Source organism: Amyelois transitella, chromosome 27 (genome assembly GCF_032362555.1).
Source record: "Amyelois transitella isolate CPQ chromosome 27, ilAmyTran1.1, whole genome shotgun sequence".
NCBI classification, from domain to species: Eukaryota; Metazoa; Arthropoda; class Insecta; order Lepidoptera; family Pyralidae; genus Amyelois; species Amyelois transitella.
The window spans coordinates 4329138-4351617 of NC_083530.1; the positions used below are offsets into that span (position 1 = coordinate 4329138).

Below are 22480 nucleotides of genomic sequence, written 5' to 3' on the forward strand. Positions count from 1 at the left end.
AGAGGCTTGTCGGTCTCTCTGTCCCTTTTTAATATACACATTGTTTTATATCTGTTTCGCTTTAACAATCATTCAATTTTAAGTGCACAGGTGCATGTGTTGTTGTCCCGCTCGCTCTTCTTGTTTATCTTACTCTGTTCATAGGTCAGTCTCCCAGAGCGGGTGGTGCGCGATCGACGCGCTATACCAAATTTGAATTGTTTAACAGCTTTTTTAGAAAGTGCCTGTGTATGTGTTTTTGTCACCTTCGAAGTCTAAATTATCAACTGGAAGCTTTTTGGAAGATAGTGCAGTGTGTTAAGTGTTTTGAGTGACAATTTTGGCCTCTTTTGTTTTTTTTTTGGATATCCTATTGTTCTGGGACCCCGGCTTTTTTTGGTATGCTATACGGCCTGTTTATGAAGAAACTTTAAACTTCGGATTGTCGCTTTACATGTCTGAATGCCATTAGGATGCTCACACATAATATAAGAAGTTACACTATTGTTTTCTGTCGATTTAGTTTCATTATGTTCTATTATTTAGCCTTCATATATTTTCATTTTATTATCATAAATAAATGTAATTACTCGTATAATGGTATTGATTATATTGATAAACAATATTGATAACGAATAGTTGCATTGTTTAGAAGGTACCCACTTAAAAATGCTATCATTAATTTGAATACAGTTTGTTAGATACAAAATTATAATTAAAGTTATAATCATTTATTCCTTTAATATGGTTACAATAGGTCTTAATAATCTAAGTACAGTTTTTGTGCACAAAATAATCTACCACTTGAGTCGAAAATATAAAGGCTCTGTCTAATTATGATAATTTTGTCAATATCTCATTATTCGTAAATCTATGAGAACAATATATACAAATTATTTTCATTTTATTACTCTGACAACGATGATCCATGCTGAAGTTGATAAATTGACAAACCTCTGATCTGTTTCATGGGTTTACCTCATTGCTATTATAATTTATACTCCAATGACGCAAATAAACATTATTTTATATATTGTATGACTGAATCATGCTAAATAGTAACATCTGTCATAAATAAGTGATGAGTTCAGAATATTTAAACCTACTGCACATTAAAGATACTTCAATTTAACGTTTTATTATAGCGATTCAGAATTTATTTGATGTACTATGTTATTGATAGTAAAAAGTTACAAATTAAAAGATGAAATTGTTTCTGCACCCAGCCATCGTCCCACTGCTGAGAAAATCCTCGTCCAGACTCTTCTATTCTTTCCTCGCCGATTGCCTTCAAATCATCCGGGATTATCTAACCATAAGTCCACTTCAAGTTCAAAACCATTAGTAGAAATATTCATTTTCGATACGATCTAAACAAGACACACGATTTTGACCAATAAATGTAAACAGTCAATTAATCTATTCTCGCGCCAAAAGCACACGAGACGCAATTAATTGATTTGTAATCTTTGAAAATGATCACTATAAAAAATTTAAGACGAAAGGAATAAGCCGATTGACTAACAAACAAACTAATAAATTTTGCAACCGGCCATAAGTTTAGAATTGGTGTAATTGCCTAGTTAAAACTAACCGATAGGTAATTGCTTCCTCCTTACAAAGTTTAAGGTTGGAATTTGAAATACGTCATAGTTGAAACTTGGACAATTTGTGTACGAGGTTATTAATATTAGGGACCTTGACGATTATGAAACCATGTTTGTCAAAGATAATGGAAGATGACCGACTGAAAGATGAAGCTGTAAATATAGTATGACCCTTTATATCATAACGTGTACTAAATGAACCTACTTACTTAAGAAATAACTAAGTGAGTAAGCTCTTAGTACTTTTATACTTAAAATTGTTTTTGGCAGGATTTTTAAGACTCAGGATGGCTTACGTGCCCAAGACAGCAATTCAAAAATGGTCACATATTATGCCACACAACCGTGTTTCAGACTAGAAAGTGTGGTTCATAATGTTACAGCTTGACAATTTCAATTGGCATATTCTGTTTGACAAGAATAATATTAATTTGGAATGATCAGTGTTTTGGCATATAACATAAATAGAAAAGCTGCAATCCGTAACTGATTGTTTACAACGACTACATCGTGTTGCAGTCGTGTAACTGTTTGTATCGTGCCAAAAGTTATTTTGCGTTTTAGACATAGTTATAAAGTTTAATTTTCAATAATGTTTTAAAAGGCAACTCTTGTTATGTTGTGTTGAGGTGCGTGTTGAGTTGTGGCAGACAAAACAAAATATAAAAGAAAACATATACAAAAAAGATTGTTATAAATAATAGTTCACAACACAGCGTATTCTCTCCCTCTCTCTCATATCAATTTCCCGATATCATTTGAAGTTGTTGCTTCGAGTCAATTCAACCGAGTGCATTTCAGTAATTCTTTACATGTTGTTAATAATGTATGGGTGGTAGGAAATGTATTAGTAGTGTTTACCTATTTTATTATTTTATCACTTGATTGAAGTAATTTATTATTTGTAGTCACGGGTCGTTTGGTCTACTTCCCTTTTCCCGGTAGCCCACTTTCACTAAGCATATAAAACTGCCCGTGAACATAACAATCCCCGTTTATACGGCTGTTAATTTTATGGCTCGGGATTGGTGTTACAATAATTTAATAAACACCGTTTCGTTTCCTGAAGATTACGGTTTTCTCCATTGATTTATGGAATGGGAGATAAATTTTATATCGCCGAAACAATTTTCTTGTAATGCAATGTGCTGAAGTTAAAAATAAAATTTTCATTGTAATCTCATTGAAGTTCATTCTGCACAAGTTCCAACTAGACTTGTATGATGACAAAAATTGGCAAGCAAATTTAACTGGTTGACTGTATACCCATATTTAGGAATATTCCTTGAATAAATCACAGGTACTCCGATGACACAACACAATAATGAGAAATAAAACCACATAAATGACGTTTTATCCGTTCGAGTGACCACCCATGTGACCGAACAACATTGACCCCCCGACAACTCAATCGCGTTGACCTTGTCCTTCTGGTGCGACAGGCCGTATTATGCTGGTTTTACGATAACGTCATATAGAATATGGTATGATCTCATGCTTTATTTGTGTAAAGCCGTAAGGTTGGCGATACAAGCCGCTCGGACGTGCCAATTGTTTTTAATCCACTTTTATGATGGTGGGTTCACGATGAGTTAGAAAAAAAAATGCTATTTACTAAGTTTTTCTTTACAAGTGCATTAAAAAAATAATTCGTTAATAAAATAAAATGTATTTTTCTGTTTCGTTTAAACATTTGCTTTATCCATAAACTTACCAAAATACTTATATTTTCTTACAATACTTCTAATTTAACAATTTGTAACCAAGTAAATGAAGTCATTGCAATGCAGAACCATGTGAGCGACGTAGTTCTGGGTAAACGCTGTAGAACATATAAGTCAATACATAAAGGTTTATTATAATTGCTACCACGTGTTTCATATTAGAAATGCCACATGAATCAGAATGTATCAGAAGATTTATGTTCTAACAAACCAAAAAAAATGTTGTTTAACTCTCTCACTAATAGGGTCAATATTAAGAGTACACGCTCGTATTGTCCTTTGAAATACATACACGCGCTTTTTATACGTATCAGACGAATATTTCCTCTTTTTAAAGAAGAAAAAGCAAACAAACCGTTAATATTCTTTTTTACAACACTCACTTATCTGAGTATCATTACACCCTCGTTAGGGTGTCCCAAAAAAATCAAAGTTGTTTTTTTATAACGCATACCCTCTAATTTTGTTCGAATGATGTCAAAACTACCGTATATAAAATTTCATCTCCTTAGAACCACGGCAACCCGTGCCGACTTACATCCGGACATGTGGGTACTGGTTTACTAGGCGCGCGGCAGCGAGCGTACCGACATTCATGCAATTACTTGTTTGTTTTATGAGTGAACGCATTGTTTTCTTTCAATCAAGATGTCGGTGGAGTAACGCAGTTCAAAAAAGGATATTTTCTTAATAGGGAACGTAAAACATCAAATTACTGGTTCAAAACTTCCCTCAAATGGACAAATACTCGCAGTTCTATTCTACAATATTCGTGAAATGAATTTAAGTGTAAATGAAAGTGCAAATCAAGTTATTCGTCGTTATTGGGAAAAGGCACGTATTCCAACTAAATGTTTTCCTAACTGCGTTAAGAAATTAGTTAATTTATACCAAGTTTGGAGGGATTTACAAAAAAATTCTAAAAAGACGCAATGTGTTTTAGCAGCGTCGACAAGATTTTGTTACGAACTTAGACAACTTATTTGATATTGCACATGCCGATGCGCTGCAATTAATAAAGATTGACGAAGATAGGATCTCCTTACAGCGACAGAGAGAGCCAGGTCGGCCTGGTCACTTAGCTGGGTAGACAAAAAACTGGCCGAAAAAGAAGAAAAGGCGCGAGTTAGGAGCATTGAAGAGCAAAAACGGCGTGCTAAACACTTTACAACTCTGTTGCCTTCAACTTCATCTCATGTTCCTCAAGAAGATTCATCATCTGATTCTGAAAAAAACAGTACACAAGAAATAATTCCTATATCCGTTGAGAGCACACGACCCGAGTCTAATATTTCTGAAAGGAAAAGTTTCATAACTCCAAAATTGGTTGCTGCATTAGATCGGTGTCAGATAAGTATGAGGAATTCTGTTTATATAATACAAGCAACAATTGAAACTCTTGAGCATAACATTGACGAATTTCTAATAAGTAAGTCAACAATTCAAAGAGTTCGTACGGAAAAGCGAACAGAGCGCGCAGAAGCAATTAAAGTTGATTTCCAGAACAAGGTACCAGATACTGTAACCCGCCACTGGGATGGGAAGCTGTTGCCCGCTTTAGATTCACGCAAATGTAAAGAAGAACGTCTTCAGATACTTATTACATATGATGATAAAGAACAACTACTTGCTGTACCTAAATAGGACAACTCTTCAGGTCGTGAACAGGCAGAAGCTGTTTGGAATGCTCTTTTAGACTGGAATCTTGAAGACGAAGTGCAGATGCTGTGCTGTGATACTACTGCTTCAAACACAGGTCGCATTTATGGCGCCTGTATGCTCCTGGAATAGAAATAAGACAGGGAAATGCTTATATTTGCATGTCGCCATCATGTATACGAATTAGTATTGAAAGGCGTATTCGAAACTAAAATCAACCAAATTACGACGAGCCCTGACATCCAATTGTTCAAAAAATTCCAAGAAAACTGGAAAAAAATAAACTCTGAGAAAATAGAGAGTCATAAAGAAAAGCTTCATTGTCTGAGTGATGCAAATATTAATAAACTGCTAGTTTTACCGGAGTGAGTTAACTAAACATATTGTTAGAGACGACTATCGCGAATAAATAGAGCTTTCAATAAAGTTTCTTGGCGGTGATACAGAAAATAAATTTAAGATACGGCCTCCAGGCGCCATGCACCAAGCTAGGTGGATGGCAAGAGCTATTTACTCTCTAAAAATATCATTTCTAATAGTATCTCAAAGGCAGCTTTACAGAAGTTCTGTCAGCACTTGTGGTATTTGACCGACGAGGTGTCTATCTTGTCTCTCTTTGATGATAGTGTAGACCAAGAGACTAATCTAGGTTACTAACTTGTCCAAAACGATTCCATCAGCTCATGGGAAACGGTACATGCCATCAAAAGAAGAACTCTGTGGCCCACTCTATGAAAAAAAACTCGAAGACTTCGTTTCCGCCAAAAGCAAATCTTTGTTCACTCGGCTGAAACTTGACGACAGCTTTCTCAACGAGTCTCCTTCTTTGTGGTCAAATAATGCTTTATTTCAACAAGCTAAAATGAAGGTACAGAACTTAAGAGCAGTAAACGATACCGCCGAAAGAGCAGTTAAGTTGATGCAAGACTTTCATGGCTTGATCACTGTCGAAGAGGAACAGAAACAATTTTTATTACGTTGCGTACAAGAACACAGGCAGATATATCCAGACTGTAAAAAGCAAACTCTAAAAAGGAAATATGAAAAATAAAGCCCTTATTACTATTTACTGATGTTACTATGTTTTATTTATTGAATTGAAATTATGTTCTTAAATCTCCCTTATCTTCCCTATTTCTCCATACTAGCTTTCAGATTCAAACTTTGAAGCTAAGTCGGCACGGGTTACTATTATCAGATTGCAATAATACTTCATATTTAAGACTTATGGGTCAAATCGAAAAAAAATAGAGGGTATGCGTACCCAAATTCCCAAAAAAAAAAATCGCCCTTATAGCCTGGGACACCCTAACCCTCGTATTATCACCATTGTTTCCAGTAACATTATCAGACCCACCCACTGCCGTGATTTTAACGTTTCCAAGCTTATCTCGTCGATTTGTCAGAGAGTGGTCTTCGAATGATGGTGCATTAAAATTCTCGGTAATAAAATAGGATTAGGATTTTTTGTAACAAAATTACTTATCACTTTTTAGAGGTTAGTCAAGGAAGGTGTTTTGGCCCTTCACAATACTGAACGACTCTGGTGATGTTGTTAAAATATTGACAAACGCAAAGATTCTGAACATGTCCATTACAAAAAGAATAGGACCACTCCATCTCTTTCCCATGGATGTCGTAAAAGGCGACTAAGGGATAGGCTTATAAACTTGGGATTCCTCTTTTATGCGATGGGCTAGCAACCTGTCACTATTTGAATCTCAATTCTATCACTAAGCCAAACAGCTGAGCGTGGCCTATCAGTCTTTTCAAGACTGGTGGCTCTGTCTACCCCGCTAGGGATATAGACGTGATCATATGTATATGTATCCACAATAATTTTGACGTGAAACGATAAGTTTTATATAAGAAATTGCTTCATAGTTTCAGTCTCAATTTGATTCTTGAATCTCAAATTATATCTACGTTTTCTAGCCTTGGCAACCTCTGCAATAGTTTTAACTTTAATTCTGGGATTGATGGCTTACACTTAGCAACGTAGTTACGTCTATTCTTTTTACAATGTAGGTTTCCGGTTAGAAAGATTTTTGGTTATTAATGCCACAAATGTTAGCCGTTGAGTAACCTTGTCTGTGTTTTTCTATGTTTGATGTTTAAAACTGTTCTCGTGTTTGTCCCCCTTTTTTTAAAGCGGTTTTCCTAGTTTTTCACATTCAACTATTCAACACTAGCTCTAAGGAGGTTGGTTTGGTTTACTTTTCATCTCGTCACTTCTTTTCACACGGAAAAGGTTATATTTTGTAGCATCGTAGGAACATGCGTTCATGTCTTTCATGGAAAAGCTCGCCTATTAAGAAGGGATATAAATTAAAATCTTACTCACTCGATTAAGTCAACAAAATAACAAATATATTTGAAGGGGTTTTTGTTGATCATCACCAGTTGTAATAGGGAAGTACCCTTTTTGAGTATGCTACTTATTTATTCCATAAAACTAAGTATTTCTTATACGGCAAACGCACTTACATTTTCAGTTATAAACAAGGTATTAGGTACGGACAGTATCCTGTCGCTAGTTTATTATCAGTATCACCATACAAGTCTAATTATACGCTGTGTGTCACCATAGCGGACCTGATGAGATGAGGTCACCCCCTACTACGCGGCCATGTGCAGAATGGTGAATATAGACACAAACGCACCAAATTATAGCCACAGCTGCTTCGGTTGCTTTTATTTTTGTACCGAGAAGCAATGAGACAAATTTATATTTCTTACTAACTCAGAGCAAAGAATTATTAATAGTACTAGATAGTCAAATGTTAGCTGGAACTGGAATATAATATTTAAATTTTTTATTTACCTTTTCAGTTTGAGAATGGAAATGGTGATAAAGATGTTTGATTCATATGATAATCTCCCGCTGTTTCTTATAGTTTAAGTTGTCAAACAAAATTCGTAATATATTTTGAATGTTTTCAGTTTTACTCTACCAGGATTCTCAGATAAGATGTCTTAAATACAATAAACCTTGCTCGTATTGCCAATATGTCTTTCAGGTGAGCGTTCACTGATGCGCAATGCGACAAATCCAAAATTACATATTCAATTATTTGTTGTTTTTTTACCTAAATTTCGCTTCGCTATAGCAGCGTTATTTTCATACCATGTGATATGCTTGCCTATTTGCCAATGTTTATATTACCGCCATTATGAACCTAATTATCTCTTTTTGATCTCAAATGTTTCCCGCAGAGATCTTTCAAAAATACTTAGTATTTTTCTTATAAGCCAGTAAGGCTAAAGCTTTTGGTGGAATGTTTAAACTATCGAAAAATGCTGATCTCTCAATTTGCATGGGATGGTAAAATTTGTTTCGTACACAATTTCTTTACAACCTCAATTTTCTCATTAAATGTATCAAACCTAACATATTTGAGAAACATTTAACTTTTCATAGTGTTTTATGTATTGCAATATAATTTTTAACCACTATTCTATGTTCAAATATAGAGAACATTTCGGAGTCCCAACATTTTCGTCTACTATTGCCTAACGGCATTCCACCTGTCACATCACCTGTCGCCCAACGAGGTCGTCCCCTATATTCGCCGCGACAACCATAACTGTAAGGTGTTTGTCAACTTTGTCGATGTCCATCCATTGTGCATTACCGAGGAGTTCCATTGTTGATTTTGCGGGAAAAGCACGTGCTATTGTTGCATAACCAGCTGCATTCCTTTACACGTAACCCCCATTAACCTTTTGAGGTTTAGTGACGAGCATGATTTTAGTATAGACGTTTTTCAAATGCCAAATTGATTTGAAATGAATATTACACTATCTTTTGCCTTTTATATTAGTATAGATATAGATTACGATATTGGTTTTGTTAACTGCATGACCAGAGTTTTCAAGAATTACTCGATGATGTATGTTAAATGGTTATGTATTTTTCACATGAATGGCGGGTGGCTGACCGGGAAGTATGATGTACATTAGGTCTCCATGTCAGGTTTACAGGTTTAACTTAGTTTAGCCTCCAGTCCAGTCCCAAATATTGTACGAGTATAATATCACACATTGTAATGGTATTTGTAGAAAATAATCAATTTTTTCATTTCATTTTCATGAATATCAGCCCTTGATATTTTTTTTAAGTATCACCAAGATTTACAAACAAAAGTATTTTATCACATGTTGTCAGTGTTCATTGAACATTCTCCATTCATTGCGTTTTACCGGTGGGATCGTTAACTATTTCGAGTGTGGCCCACAAGGTCGGCTTTTATAAACAGAGGCGTCTGTTCAGATTCTATTACAGATAGCCCGTGTACCTAGCGTTTGAAGTGGCTGGATGGGTGAAGATATATTTGGAGTTGATGAAAGTTTAGGATTTACAATCGTACACTAATCGATAAAAAACAAGTAAATATTAACATCATAAATATTGGAAACTGCTACATCTTCTTCTGAACTTTCAATAGCGCTAGCATTATAACTAACTTTTAATCCTATTACTTTCTCGTAAATACATTTTTTTTAACAAATAAACAATCAATATCAGGCATATAGTATTTAATGTAAATAATAACTTACTTGAGTGTCGCAAAAACTTTGCTAAAGGTTTTTCTTACCGAGCCGTCTGGAGCAAAAACTTATCAATCTTTGGATGAAAAAAAATATCATCTTTCAAAGCAAAAACGAGTGTCACATCTGATCTAAGTATAACCCAAAGTTGCCGGTTTGGTAGAAGCCGCTCCCGTTTGAAAGGAATTCTCAGAAATAGAAGCAAATGGAATCTTGCATACTGTCACGTCCCCGCTTGTTGTTGTATAGTTTGTATGTACTGTAATGTAACTTTAGCAGCTCGTTACTTGAGGACTAAGTGTTACACCGCTTCTTGCTTTTGGTGTTTCAAACACGTTTGAAATGCAAAACAGGTAGTGCGCAATAGAAATGTAGGTGCGTTTGATTTTCATGTGTAGTGGTTATGTAATTAGAGATTAGGAATTGAATGCAGTATGTATTTTGAATCAGGAAGAGAATACGATTTTTATAAATTTTCAATCAGGATCGCTCAAATTGCCAGTTACGGCATTTTAGCATTTGTTTTAAATGAAATCGCTAATACAATCTCTGCGAAAATCTTGGATTCTTATAATCAAACAGGTGTTAACCATATGAATTCCGACAATGTTGCAAATGGAATGAATAGGAATTTCTCAACGGGCGGTGTCCGATTGATAAACCAGGGGCGTAGGTGTTTCCGCGAGCAGTTCGTGTAAATTGGTTTTGCAATGTGTAGCGTGCTTGTGATAAGAATGTTTGATTTAATACAAATGCAAAATCAAAATAGGCAGAGAATTCATATTTCCACTTAGCACGATCTCAGCATACCTCTTACGCTTCTTCATTCATTCGTCTTCATTTGATTTATGTTTATTTTAATTCGTGAAGAAATGTTAATGCGCCGTTTACAAATAAGGGTTTTGCCAATGGAAACATTAGTATAGAACATTAGCAAGATAGATGACTTTTATTTCTCTCTTTTTTTTTGTTTTAGCTTGGGTAGTTCTGTCAATGTCATGGCTTAAAAAACACGGAAGTTTGCAATAGATCGATGGATATGACTTCAGAGCACTTGAAGCGAAATAAGAACCTAAGCACAATGACAAAATAGTTGATTTAAAGCACTTGATTTGAAATTTGGAGGTAGAGAGGATGTAGCTCTAAATTATTTTCCTATATTAGCATAGTTTTGTAACATAGTTGGTTGATGCAATATAAATGTAACGGATGTCCCGGAATAAACCACATTGCAACATTCCATTGGGTTTTCACGAAATATTGACAGGTCTGAAGATAAATCTCCCGTTGTCGGCGGAATGTCGGTTGTTGCTAATACATAGATTCTGTAACATCTCCGTGAATAATTGTTTATTTGAATTAGTTTTATTTGAATATTAAGATTATTAAAGGAACGTTAGAACACATGCGAGTATAATGTCGTTGCTAACAGCTTTACGGTGTTGAAGAATTAATACTACATATTTTGTGAAAGATGATTAATAAACCAACCAATTTCCATTCTACCAGTCGTTGGATTATGGGTTTTTTTTTTATTGTGACTATTTATTTTAAAGAGTCATTCAAAGAGATGAGCAAAATTTTCTTTAGGATTGCATTGTTTTACGTTTTTATTTCTCATTACTGTAGAAAAAAATATGTAATAATACGAAGTTACCACATCTTTTCGATAGTCTGGCTTCATCCTCCCTCGGATCAAATTTATAGCGCTCGGTTACATCAAATAATTACGGAAGGCCGTAATAACCACTTATTCTAATCTATTATAGTCTTCATATCTTACGGTCGGGTTTTATTGCGTTTTGAATTTATATCTCCTATCGTTCCGTTATTTTGATCTCTATTTCCAGTCTCATAAAGGTTACAGCTATGCTTATGTAGTTTTCTGGGGCAGTTATAATAGTAGGTTTTTATAATGGTGATTCATCTCGTAAATGATCACCCACTGTGAAGCTGTAATTGGTAATTAACACAAAAGCCATTGAGTCCTTATACAATGCTTTAGTCAGAAGCCATCTAGAGAGTAACGCAGTGATTTGGGCTCCACATGAAGCTAAATATAGTCTCATGCTGGAGCGCATACAGAATAAATTCATAAGGTATTTATATATGAGGTTGTATGGTGTCTATCCATACTATCCTTTAATGTATCCCACCTTATTTGTTCTTGGTATGGTGGGATATACTGAACTGCGTACGCGGAGAGACGTTTCGCTTGCCTCATATATATTTAAGCTACTTCGTGGCAGATCTCACAACCCCGAATTACTATCTCTGCTGAGGCTGTGTGTTCCCGAAGGGTACGTAGGGCGCCGCCGCCGGCCGCCGCTGCTGGAGGTGCCCCGGGCTCGCACCGGGTTGCTGCGCGGGGCCCCGCTCGCGCGCGCGATTCGTAATGTCAATCGGATTTCCGAAAATATTGACCTGTTTGCATGTTCTCTGAGCGAATTCATAACAACAGCGCTATATATTGTATGCTACAGTAATAATAATAATTAAAATGTATTGCTTCTCTATCGCATTGGTGCAAACTGTAAAGATAGAATTAAGCTTCTGAAATAAATAAATAAATAAATAAATAAATAAATAAATAAATAAATAAATAAATAAATAAATAAATAAATTAAATCTGTTGTTTTGGCTTCTTTTACGTCAACTCGTAGAATTTTACTTGTGTTTTTAAATAATATGAACTGTAGCAACTTAGGTAAGGTAGGGGAAGGCCTAGACAAACGTAGTTTGATCAAGTCTGGGATTAACTGACGAAAAGTCAGGTCAGGAGTACTTAGGGTGCAAGCTCGTCTGTGTAAGACGAGCTTACATGAAGAAAGACATGTATGTTGATGAAGCAGGGCTCGTGGCTACTGAAAAAATCTAGGAATATGATTTTATGTATGTTAAATTATTTTAAACTATCTTAGTCAATACAATTGGTAACTATTTAAAAGTAATAACATATGCCCAATCATCAAGTATCGTATGAAGAGCCACGTGCAACTACTAAAAATATAGTGGCACTCATGTCAACTTAAAAGGAAATATCTTTTGACTAAGAGCCAATCAATTTCCATCTAATGTTCTCCGCTTCGTTTGGGCAGACCATCCGGTAAATGTATTAATATCGTCAAAGTCCATGTAAAGTACATGGACATTATAGGGGAGTCCATTTCAGAAGCAGGATGCGTTTCCGTGGTTAATTTTGGGCGGGGGTGTCTGTTCATTCTTTAAATGGTTTTGATTGTATCTATTTTTTTTTTATTAACTTTGTTAATGATGTCGATATTATATGCTGTGACGTCTTCTTTCTTTTTGTTTTTTTTTATTTTTTGTATTATAAAGGTTTTGGGTAAAATCACGAGCAGAGAAGCAAGGTCACATATGTTTGAGTTAGCTTTCATTACTTCAATTTGGTGTTATAATGTAATTATATTTGTACATACATACATTCATATGGTCACCTCTATGTCCCTTGCGGGGTAGAGTTGAAAATGTTATCCGGATTAACGCAAGGGGAAAGAAGACTGTTGTCTTGAAGAATGATGAGTTATTCGTAAAGAAATTGACGGTGTGCTACAAAATAAATGTTCAACTATGATTCAAACCATGTCGGTGTCTGGTGCTAATGACGCCTTTTCTCGTTTAGGAATAACCACAATTTACAAGGAAACAGAAACATTTTAGCACGTAACGCTCTAATTGACGTTTTTCGCTGAAGTCACAGTCGTTATTACTTTAATTAACACTAACCTTATGTTTTAGTAACAGATTTTTTTTTTGTTTTATTTTATTTGTTTCCATACCCCTTTAATGATTTAACACATGATCACAAGAATTGTTTGCATCATCTATCATTTTATCCTGCTTAATATTTTAAAGAAAAAATACTTGCGTATTTATTTGTAACAATTAAACTCAAAAACCTATTAGATCTATGTTCAATCAAATTTGCGAAAGAGGTAGACTTTCAGAAGTCACCAAGGTTCAGGCTTTATTTTTGGTAATTTCCCACAGAAGCAAACATCCAGAAAAAGTTAACTTTTGTTTTTATTTATAGTTCTTCTCATTAGGGCATTTCATTATTTTTACCAAGTCTCATCACCCTCCTGCCGTTTGTGCCACTTGCATCCTCACCTCTCTGGCGTGGAGTTCTGGGACCTTTTTGCAGAGTGTCCCGCACAATTATCCAGTTGCAAGCACACCCTTTCCCTCGGGCGCTATTGCAATTTACACAGACAATTTTCGCCCCGTCGACGTCTAGTCGAGATTTAATATCCGTCCGTCCGGCTTGCTATGATTATGTCTATAGCTCTAATTTTCACTGCAGCTTTTATGGAATTTGGTCAGAACTTGTTTTTGTACTTCCTTCTCTTCATGTATATTTCAGTTTATTGTATAAAGTTTTATTTCTGTTGACAAAAAAGATAAACTTAATTTTATTACATTGTTTACCTTGCGTATTGGTACGAGTTAGTATTTTTATTGAGTGATTGTTTATAACAAATATGATTTTGAACGCCTCTTTACTAGAGACCCCTCTAGGAAAGAGGCGTGATTTTATATAGGCAGAGATTACATGATTGTGTGAAGATGTGTCATTTTATTATAAGCAAATAGACCTTCTTTTAAAATCAGTTTCAAGCCCATACAACTCAACGTAACCAATTCGAGCGTAAACAAAGGGACGAAACGTATGAAACAGTGTGTGGCTTGTGGCAGTTTTTATAAATACGATGGCCATTTTTGTTTACTGGCATCCGTCCAGGCTTTGGTTGCGGCCGCTGATGGACGTCGACACTGATGAAAATTGTTATGATGTTGATAAATGAGAGATTTAATTCTTTATTGGCGTGGTCAGGTCATCAATCTGGTTGAATTTCCAGTATTGTAATTGTTAATTTTAAACCTGAATTGAATAAGGTAAAACAAACGTATCAAAATGTAGATTATTATTGTTAATTTGATTTGCGTAATGCAGATAAGATCAGAATGTACAAAAGACAATTTGATTGTGAAGTGTGACTTATCTTAAATTTATTCTATGAAGGGAACTGGCTGAAGTAAGAGAAATACCTTTACTCTTTTGGGTGTTTTCAGTTGTCGTAAACAAAAAACCAGTCTGTATGTTTTTTGCATAATCCGTTCGAAAATTTTACAAGACTGTTGAATGATGTCAGTCACTTCAATAAAAAGTATCTATTTCACGACACCTTAATTGATTTCTATAATTCAATTGAAATGTACTCAATCGTAAATCACTGTTGTAACCTCTATATCCCTTCACAGTGCCATATCAATTGCTGTTCTCGACACCTTATGATTAATGATCACAATCAGGTTATCATTGTCGCATGCTCTTCCTGATCCTACGTCCGGATACAATATTACAATGCAAGGTTGTGTTGTGTTCTATGCAAAATGATCAGTTATTATGGAATGTGTTTTTGATACAAGAAACTGATCTAGATGTGATATTAATGAATGAAAATTCTTTTAAAAATCTAGGCCTGTTAAGTAAATTAATATAAGATGAACAAGGAATTAGGTTAAAATGTTATTTGTTACATCTAGGGTTTCGGACAGGTACTCGGCATATTATGTTGATTGTCTCGTGAAGTTACTTTGATGCACGGATTTCGCTTCACGGAAACTTGATTTATTTTATGAAGTCGTTGTTCTTGTCGAGTATAGATTGAAGCAATTTGTTGAACGAAATTTTTGGAATTACAGGTTTTCGATTCATTATTTATTTTTATCGGTCATTAACTGGTTCATTGAAATGATCATTTTATTCATTTCCTGGCTATATTATTCTTATTATAAGGTTCGAAGTAATTGTTACAGAATTTTGTATATCCTAAATTCTTTTTTAATATAATCTACGAGTATCCCTTTTTTTACTTTAGCTACAATACGTCCTACTTCAAATTAAACTACGTTGGACTCCGCAAGTGTATCGCACGGAAATGCGGAGGCCGCATCCGTGACGCTTCCGTCCTAAACTCACACGACACAATTAATATTCAAGACATTAGCATGGGCCTCTTTTTATTTTGGATGTAGTTTAGATTTCGAATTGTATGTTACTTCTCATCTCTTTATGAGTTATTCAGATTTGGTTTGGTTTTATATGGAGCAAAACCTAATGAATATGACATTTTTGTCATTGTTGAAGAGTAATATTAATTAATTGATACCCATTGTTTCGCTGAATTTAAGTAGTTATGCTTGCACCCATGACTCCAAAGATTCATTTCTAGTGGTTTTCTCAAAAAAGAAAAGCTCCATTTGCTGAAACAATTTAGTTACCTATAATTATCACTGTGCTTCGGTTTGGCCTCCCCTTATTTGTTAGTTCATTTAAAATAAAGGATCGCGTGAGTTAGGTTTCAATAAAGGATACGCTTACTCACCACAGGACTGGACGCGTTTGAAAATCAATAGTTTTACATTACGGTTTGGTTCGATGATGTCATTTGTAGGTTCAAAAGGGAGAACTGTATGGGGCTTCATGTTTCAAGCTGCGTGTTTGTTTTATACGTAAATTTAAGTTGTATGTTCTTGTTTCTTCAACAAATGAATAGCCAAAGAGAGCTTTTAGTAATAATGTCTCTTTTCCTAGTAAGTTTTCGACTGCCAAACATCCATACCTATTTATTCTATTCTATTAATAGTAAAATATTTAATATATATAATTCTATTGAACTCATCAATTACAATGCATGCATGTGTGTTCAACATGATAATGAACTCCTAGATAGTGTAATTGAAAACAAGTAGTATCTTAATGAGAATTAATTTAATTCCATTATATACAGTAAAGCTCTTTATATTCAACACATTAACCTTCATAAGAATAAATAATTGTATATATCAAATCAACATACACCACACAAATGCATTGTAAGTAGGTACATGTAAATTTTATAATTAGTAACGCACTCAGAGGGCGACAATCCGAGTTTATTAATAACAATCCTACCAACGTTGCCAAAATCGTCACATATCGATCGAATACCAATTTTGTTTTAGTGAAATCCTGCCAAAATCGTGTAAAAGTGACAAAAACGAAAAATTTAAAATCAAAAACGAAGTGAAGTGAAGTGATAACGGATTAATGTTCCCAAATAGTGTTGTTAGAGAAATAACTGTTATCAAAATAACAGTTGATAAAGCAGAAATAACATCTAATGGTCGGAATGATGTGGTTTAAAAGAGAACCGAAACCGGTCTCTGAGAAGACGGTGGAGAATGGGGTAGTAAGTAAATTGAGGAAGAAGAAAGGCTCATTGTTAAAGCCGACGAGAGAATCCAGTGAAAGGGAGACCTCGACAGAGAGCGATAAGGAGAGGAGACGCTATTCAGATATTCTTGATATGAAAGTTTCTTTGGGTATGTATAAATTTTGATGTTCCTCCGAAGTTCTTGTTGCGGTTTCTTTGCCATCTGAAAGTAAGTTTAGGTTTTAAACTGAATTTCAGCTTGTAGTTACGGCGAACGCATTTTAGATTTATATCTTTTGTCATATAAAGCATCTGTTACAATATTTATAGCGTCAATTAAATCACTTGATTTTGTTATAATCAGTTATTGTTTGTCAATGTCAAACGAAAACTATTACAATTTGTTGTCTGATTTTATTGTTTATTTAAAACTGTCATAGTTACATAGTTTCTCACGGCGCATGAGCAATCGTGTAGTATCGGCATTTACGTTGCATACTTTGTGCTATACATTTATTATAATTATTAACATATGCGATATCGTAATCACGCGCCGGGAAAGAACGACATTTCATACATATGTGTAAGTTTATTAGGTTTTAATATTATATCATTAACAAACAAATTAGGCTCAAATTATATGTTGTCATGACGGATATATTATTGCTTGGAATGCATAGAAATCAATCAAAAATTTTAATAAAACTTAGACATGTGAGGATGTTACCGGGAAAGTAAGTCAATAAATTAGAATCGATTTTCTAAAAAAAAACATCTATCTAAATTAATTTAGATTTACATTGTAAGACTTGAAAATTAGGTCGGCTTTACATAGAATGCGTGCACAAAGGATATTAACTAGACACCTTGACCTGTATTTCTATTAAATGACTCCAATTTTCTAAATGGCTTTATATTTTTATAACGTTCTGCCTTAAACAGTTCAAACGATGTAGGTAATTTCAGTAATAGTAACGGAATGAATAGAATATTCGTAGAGACTTTGTATAACTTTGATTTTTATAGCTGATTTTTTTTAATTTTCTTAGTAGACAATACCTAATAATATTTTTAATAATTGTGGAACACCAACCTCTTTCAGTTAAATACAATTCAATTGTGTAAAGTTTTAATCATTGCCAGCTAGTGATTACTAATCCAAGTTTGATTGAATTTTGCTGCCGTTCTCGACAAAAGCTCACTGAGACCACAAAAAACTGAGTTCGGTTAATAACCGACCGCGGGTGACGTCATGGCTATAGCTCGTAGACGTCTGGCGGTTATTTCTTTATTTTCCCGTCTCGGCTTCATTGCTCAATGAAGGTATTTGGCACTGACTGGAATATTAAGAATAACTCTTATATGGTTGTTTGTTTAATCATATATAAGTCTGGTCATTCTTTGCATTGTGTCCGCCTATTGTACTTACCTTGCAGATTTTGTATGTAAATATAGCTTACGATAACTATAAGCATGATCTTGTTGGCATTATTAAAAATTGTTTAATACGTACTAGCTTTTCAGTTTTGTGGTTAAGTTTATTTGGTTGTCTACCTTTGATTCACTTTTATTTTTTTCTAATACTCGTACCTATTTCCTGTTTAACAACCTTACAGCCTTAAGGCTTACAGCCATCTAATCACGCTTTTAATAAAATATTTGAATATTTTAAGATGATTCTGGAATGAACTCATTTAGATGACGGTCGAATAATTTTGGAAAATACCTACCTCACTTACTAACATTTTTAGGTAATAGTTGACCACAAACATTTTTCTCATAATCCCGTGTTTGAACAGTTTATCGCGCTCGTGTGTTTTGTGTGTTTGATAAAAACTATGTCGACCTTCATTGCCCAGTGAAAAATACTAATTGTTCAATAGCCATTTTTAAGTTCTCTAAGAAAAAGAACTATATTATTACCGCAGGAGTGACTATTACTGATTCTGTAAGTTATTATGAATTAAATACATACGTCATCATCGGATGTGAATTCGCGAATAGCTCTGAGTCACAAAACTGTTCTAAAACAGATTCGTACAAAATTATGTATGTCCATGAATCTTATAACAATAGCATTAAGATATAAACTCGTGGTGACCGTGTATTAAAACTTGCGACTGGGTTTGCCCATGCCGAGCGGATATCGCCCGAATTTGTGACGGTGTTGGGAATGTTAAGATCTTAAGTATTTAGTATTCGTAACTGGTGTCTTGGACTGCCAGTTGTTAATTTAATTAAAATGCGAAAAGATCACGACTATTATTGAGCCAGAACCAAATTTAAATTTGAGTCGATCGCCTGACTTGCTTAGATCACAACTCGATCACCAAGTTCGGGACTGTTAACAGATTGATTTTTTTTTTAAATTTTTGGTAATTTTTTTTTCCACTCTCGCATAAATAAACTATCTGTTTATATTGTAATCTGCTCGCAAAGAACCATTGATACTTATTAATGCAAGTATTATGCAAGAGCAGAACATGAATTAGCTGCAACATCTACTGTTAATGATAAATAATATCGTGTTGATTCTGATTTAAAACCATTCAATATTACCCACCATACACCAGTTCAATATTAACCATTAGCGATGAAATTCCTTAAGAACAGATTTAAAGATTAATAAGAAGAATTGGGGCAGGTTTAAAAGCTTTAACTACGTAAACATTCTCATTTTATTAACTTTGTAATATTCGAAGTCTGCGTTGATCAAACAGATGATAAGATTTTTATTGCACCGAGATTAGATCGCTTTACCTCGATTTCAGTAATAGTTATTAACGCGATGTTTACTTACTCGTGTTATTGTTTTGTCTTGCTCTAACTTATGGGTAAAGAAGGTATATGTTTATCTCTTTCTATAAATATCGTTTTGGATCTTTCAGTTCTACCGAGTGAAATAGGTACCATATGGAGAGTTGGTGTCAATTAAAAAATTAGAATGAAGTTTTTTTTATTGAAAAAAAAATACCTCTTCGCGTTATGCTATGATGTAGTTTATTCAAACTAATTTTATAAATGCATTTGAAATTTTGACCAATATCAAAGCTATATACTCTCGCCTGCAATATGCGGGAACTAAAACAAAACATTATTAGCATAAAATCTCTTACATGCTTGAATACCTTAAGTCGTTTTGTTCTGTCTAGAAAGTGTATTCGCACGGTTATATAGCCTCGACTTTATACTACGCTCAGCATTGTATGGTAATCTTAATTAAGCGAATAACTTTTTTCGAAATGCGTTCCCCGTAACTGCTATGACTCATGTAGTCTTGACATTGCGTTCGATCAATTTACAATCATTGAAACAGTTCTTGTCAGGTCATTGTCTCAGTTTTTCTTCTTGATAATCACTGACAGTAATTATGTGTTTAATTTACGTTTTTATCAGCACATGGCAAGGAAACCGATTTAGAAGTTAAAGCTAAAATTAAAACATTGTGTGTCTTCAACAGAGCGGCGAGATGAAAGTGATGAATCTCTATATGAATCCGCCGATTGCCACAGTGACGCTGTATCAGCCAGTGATGATGCGCTCCCTAGGCTCAAGACTCCAACCATAAGCAAAGAATCTCTTAAACTTGCTGTCACAGATGAAGAAGTAGATCTTGTCAATAAAAGGAAAGGACACCGTAAAACAATGTCCTTATCTAATCCCTTAGAAATGGTCAAAAACTTAGGTGATGAATTTTTCGATCATGCTAGGAAGGAATTAGAGAAACATTCAGATAAGAAAAAGTCTAGAGAAAGCCTTTGGAGTGAAGAAGATAAAGATTCTATTCATGGATCTACAATGAAGTTGGATCAAATAAGAAAAAATAGTAAAAAAGAAGACAAAAGTCAATCAAACAGCAGGAAAAGTAGTAATACCGAGCAGCCGAAACCTAGAAAATCTAGTAAAGGTTCCTCCGTTAGTGCACTCAATTTTCTCAGAAGAAAAAAGACACCTACTTCTTTGAAACCAGTAGAAGTGGTACCTGAGGTTACTGACAAAATTATTAGCGTTGAAGAAATTCTAAGCTGTACTAGGTTGTTTTTGGAAATAGAGAAGAATCAAGCGTCTATAGCTGCACATCAACCATCTCCACAACCATCAGCTCCTCCAGAAACTGACTCCGATGATGAACCTCCCACTCCTAAAGTAGTGGGTGAGCATAGAAGAAGATTAAGCAGACAAACATCTAGAAGTAAAAGCAAAGTTCGGGGTAAAAGTCAAAGTGTGAAAGTTAATACACTTAGAAAGTCTCATAGCGGAACCCTGAAAAAGGCGAAGAAGAAAGGTGTGAAGACACCTTTAGCTGCAAGAAGTAGACAAGCTAGTATTGTGGAACAAACACCATTAGTGAAAAAGAAGAATTCTGATTCTACGAAGCATAATTCGTGGTTATTCAGTGGATCAAGAGGTAAGATCAATTGAAATATATTTTTGTTTTTGCAATTTTGACATTATTTGGTCTATTCAATTATCAAAATATTGTTATATGAGTTGCTTTGTATTCTTGACGTCTCAATAATTTATTACACTACAACTCATGGTTCATTTTCGCTCTGACCTTACAATGCTCTCTAGAACTGGTCTCATCTCCTTGTTCAGGTCACGATAGCTCTTTATTTGTACACGAGTTTGCATTTAGCTACATCGCAGGTACCATAGAGACCTTAAATCATTCAAGTTGTTTTTATTTTTTTCTTCTTGCATTACCATTGTCCATATTGTCGCATTAAACGTGAAAATACATTATTCTTATTGTTGTGTCGTTTTATGTAACTCTTCAAGCTATCTATTTGTTTGATATAACATTCTTTGTTGAATTATTTTCTATCGTTGCTCAAATGCTCAAATCATCAGACTTGATGTCATGGGTACAGATATTTTTAGTCTGTAAAGGTTCTTGTGCCAGTTTCGTTCAGGTTCATTTACATTGTTTTTTGTCCACGCTGTCAACTGATTGGACGGTTCCAATCCGTCTAGAGATTCTGCTGTCTTGAGTCTCGGTTTATTTGAGCGTGTAATTCGCTGTCCGCGTTACGCCTCGTCTTAAATGTAGCAAATTTTGTAGGTTCTACTCGTATCTGAAATGTAATAACTGAATGCGTAGTTGTTCTTTAATAGCACACTTTGTGTCTATGAATACGATTGTTTGCATTGAAGGCACGGCAAGTTATTGTATTATTGCAATAAAATAAGTAATAACTCATTAATAAGTTTTTAATGGGTAAGAAACAAATGGCTTTGTGTTTTTCCAAATTTTATTTAAATTTTCTCCCTTTTTTAGTATAGATAACTATTGTTTAGTATCAATACTTTGTAAAGTGTAGTATGCTAAATTAGGAAGTATATTATTACCGGGGTTATGTAGATAGATATCTATGTATGCTGTATAAGAAATATCTTTTAGCAATATAATTCCTTCTGTAACAAGATCTCTTTTTCAATCTACATCATTTCAACGTTTCTTCTATGTATCTAGTTTCTTTTTTTTATTATGAGGATCAGTTGTAATGTTTTCTTCGTATAAGGTGAACAATATGTCTTACTTTAATAGACCGATTACTCCTTATGCAGAGCCGTTCACCTTGATGCTAATAAACTTTGTTCAGCCTCATGAGGAAAAATACAGTCAACGTAAACAGGGAAGTGCAGACATAACTTATTATACGTGGTATGAAAACACAAGGAATAAAATTTATCGTTTTAAAGGTAGGTAGTAGGATCTGTTATTAAATTGAAGACG

The 22480-nt window shown here is 34.4% G+C and overlaps 1 protein-coding gene and 1 pseudogene across 1 annotated transcript in view; both read left to right on the forward strand.

The window, feature by feature from the left end:
* The window catches only part of LOC106130397 (uncharacterized), a 143829-nt gene that overhangs the window by 74914 nt on the left and 46435 nt on the right, over positions 1–22480 (forward strand). The gene's annotated exons all lie outside the window — the stretch shown is intronic.
* On the forward strand, positions 1874–6268 carry LOC132903499 (uncharacterized; annotated as a pseudogene).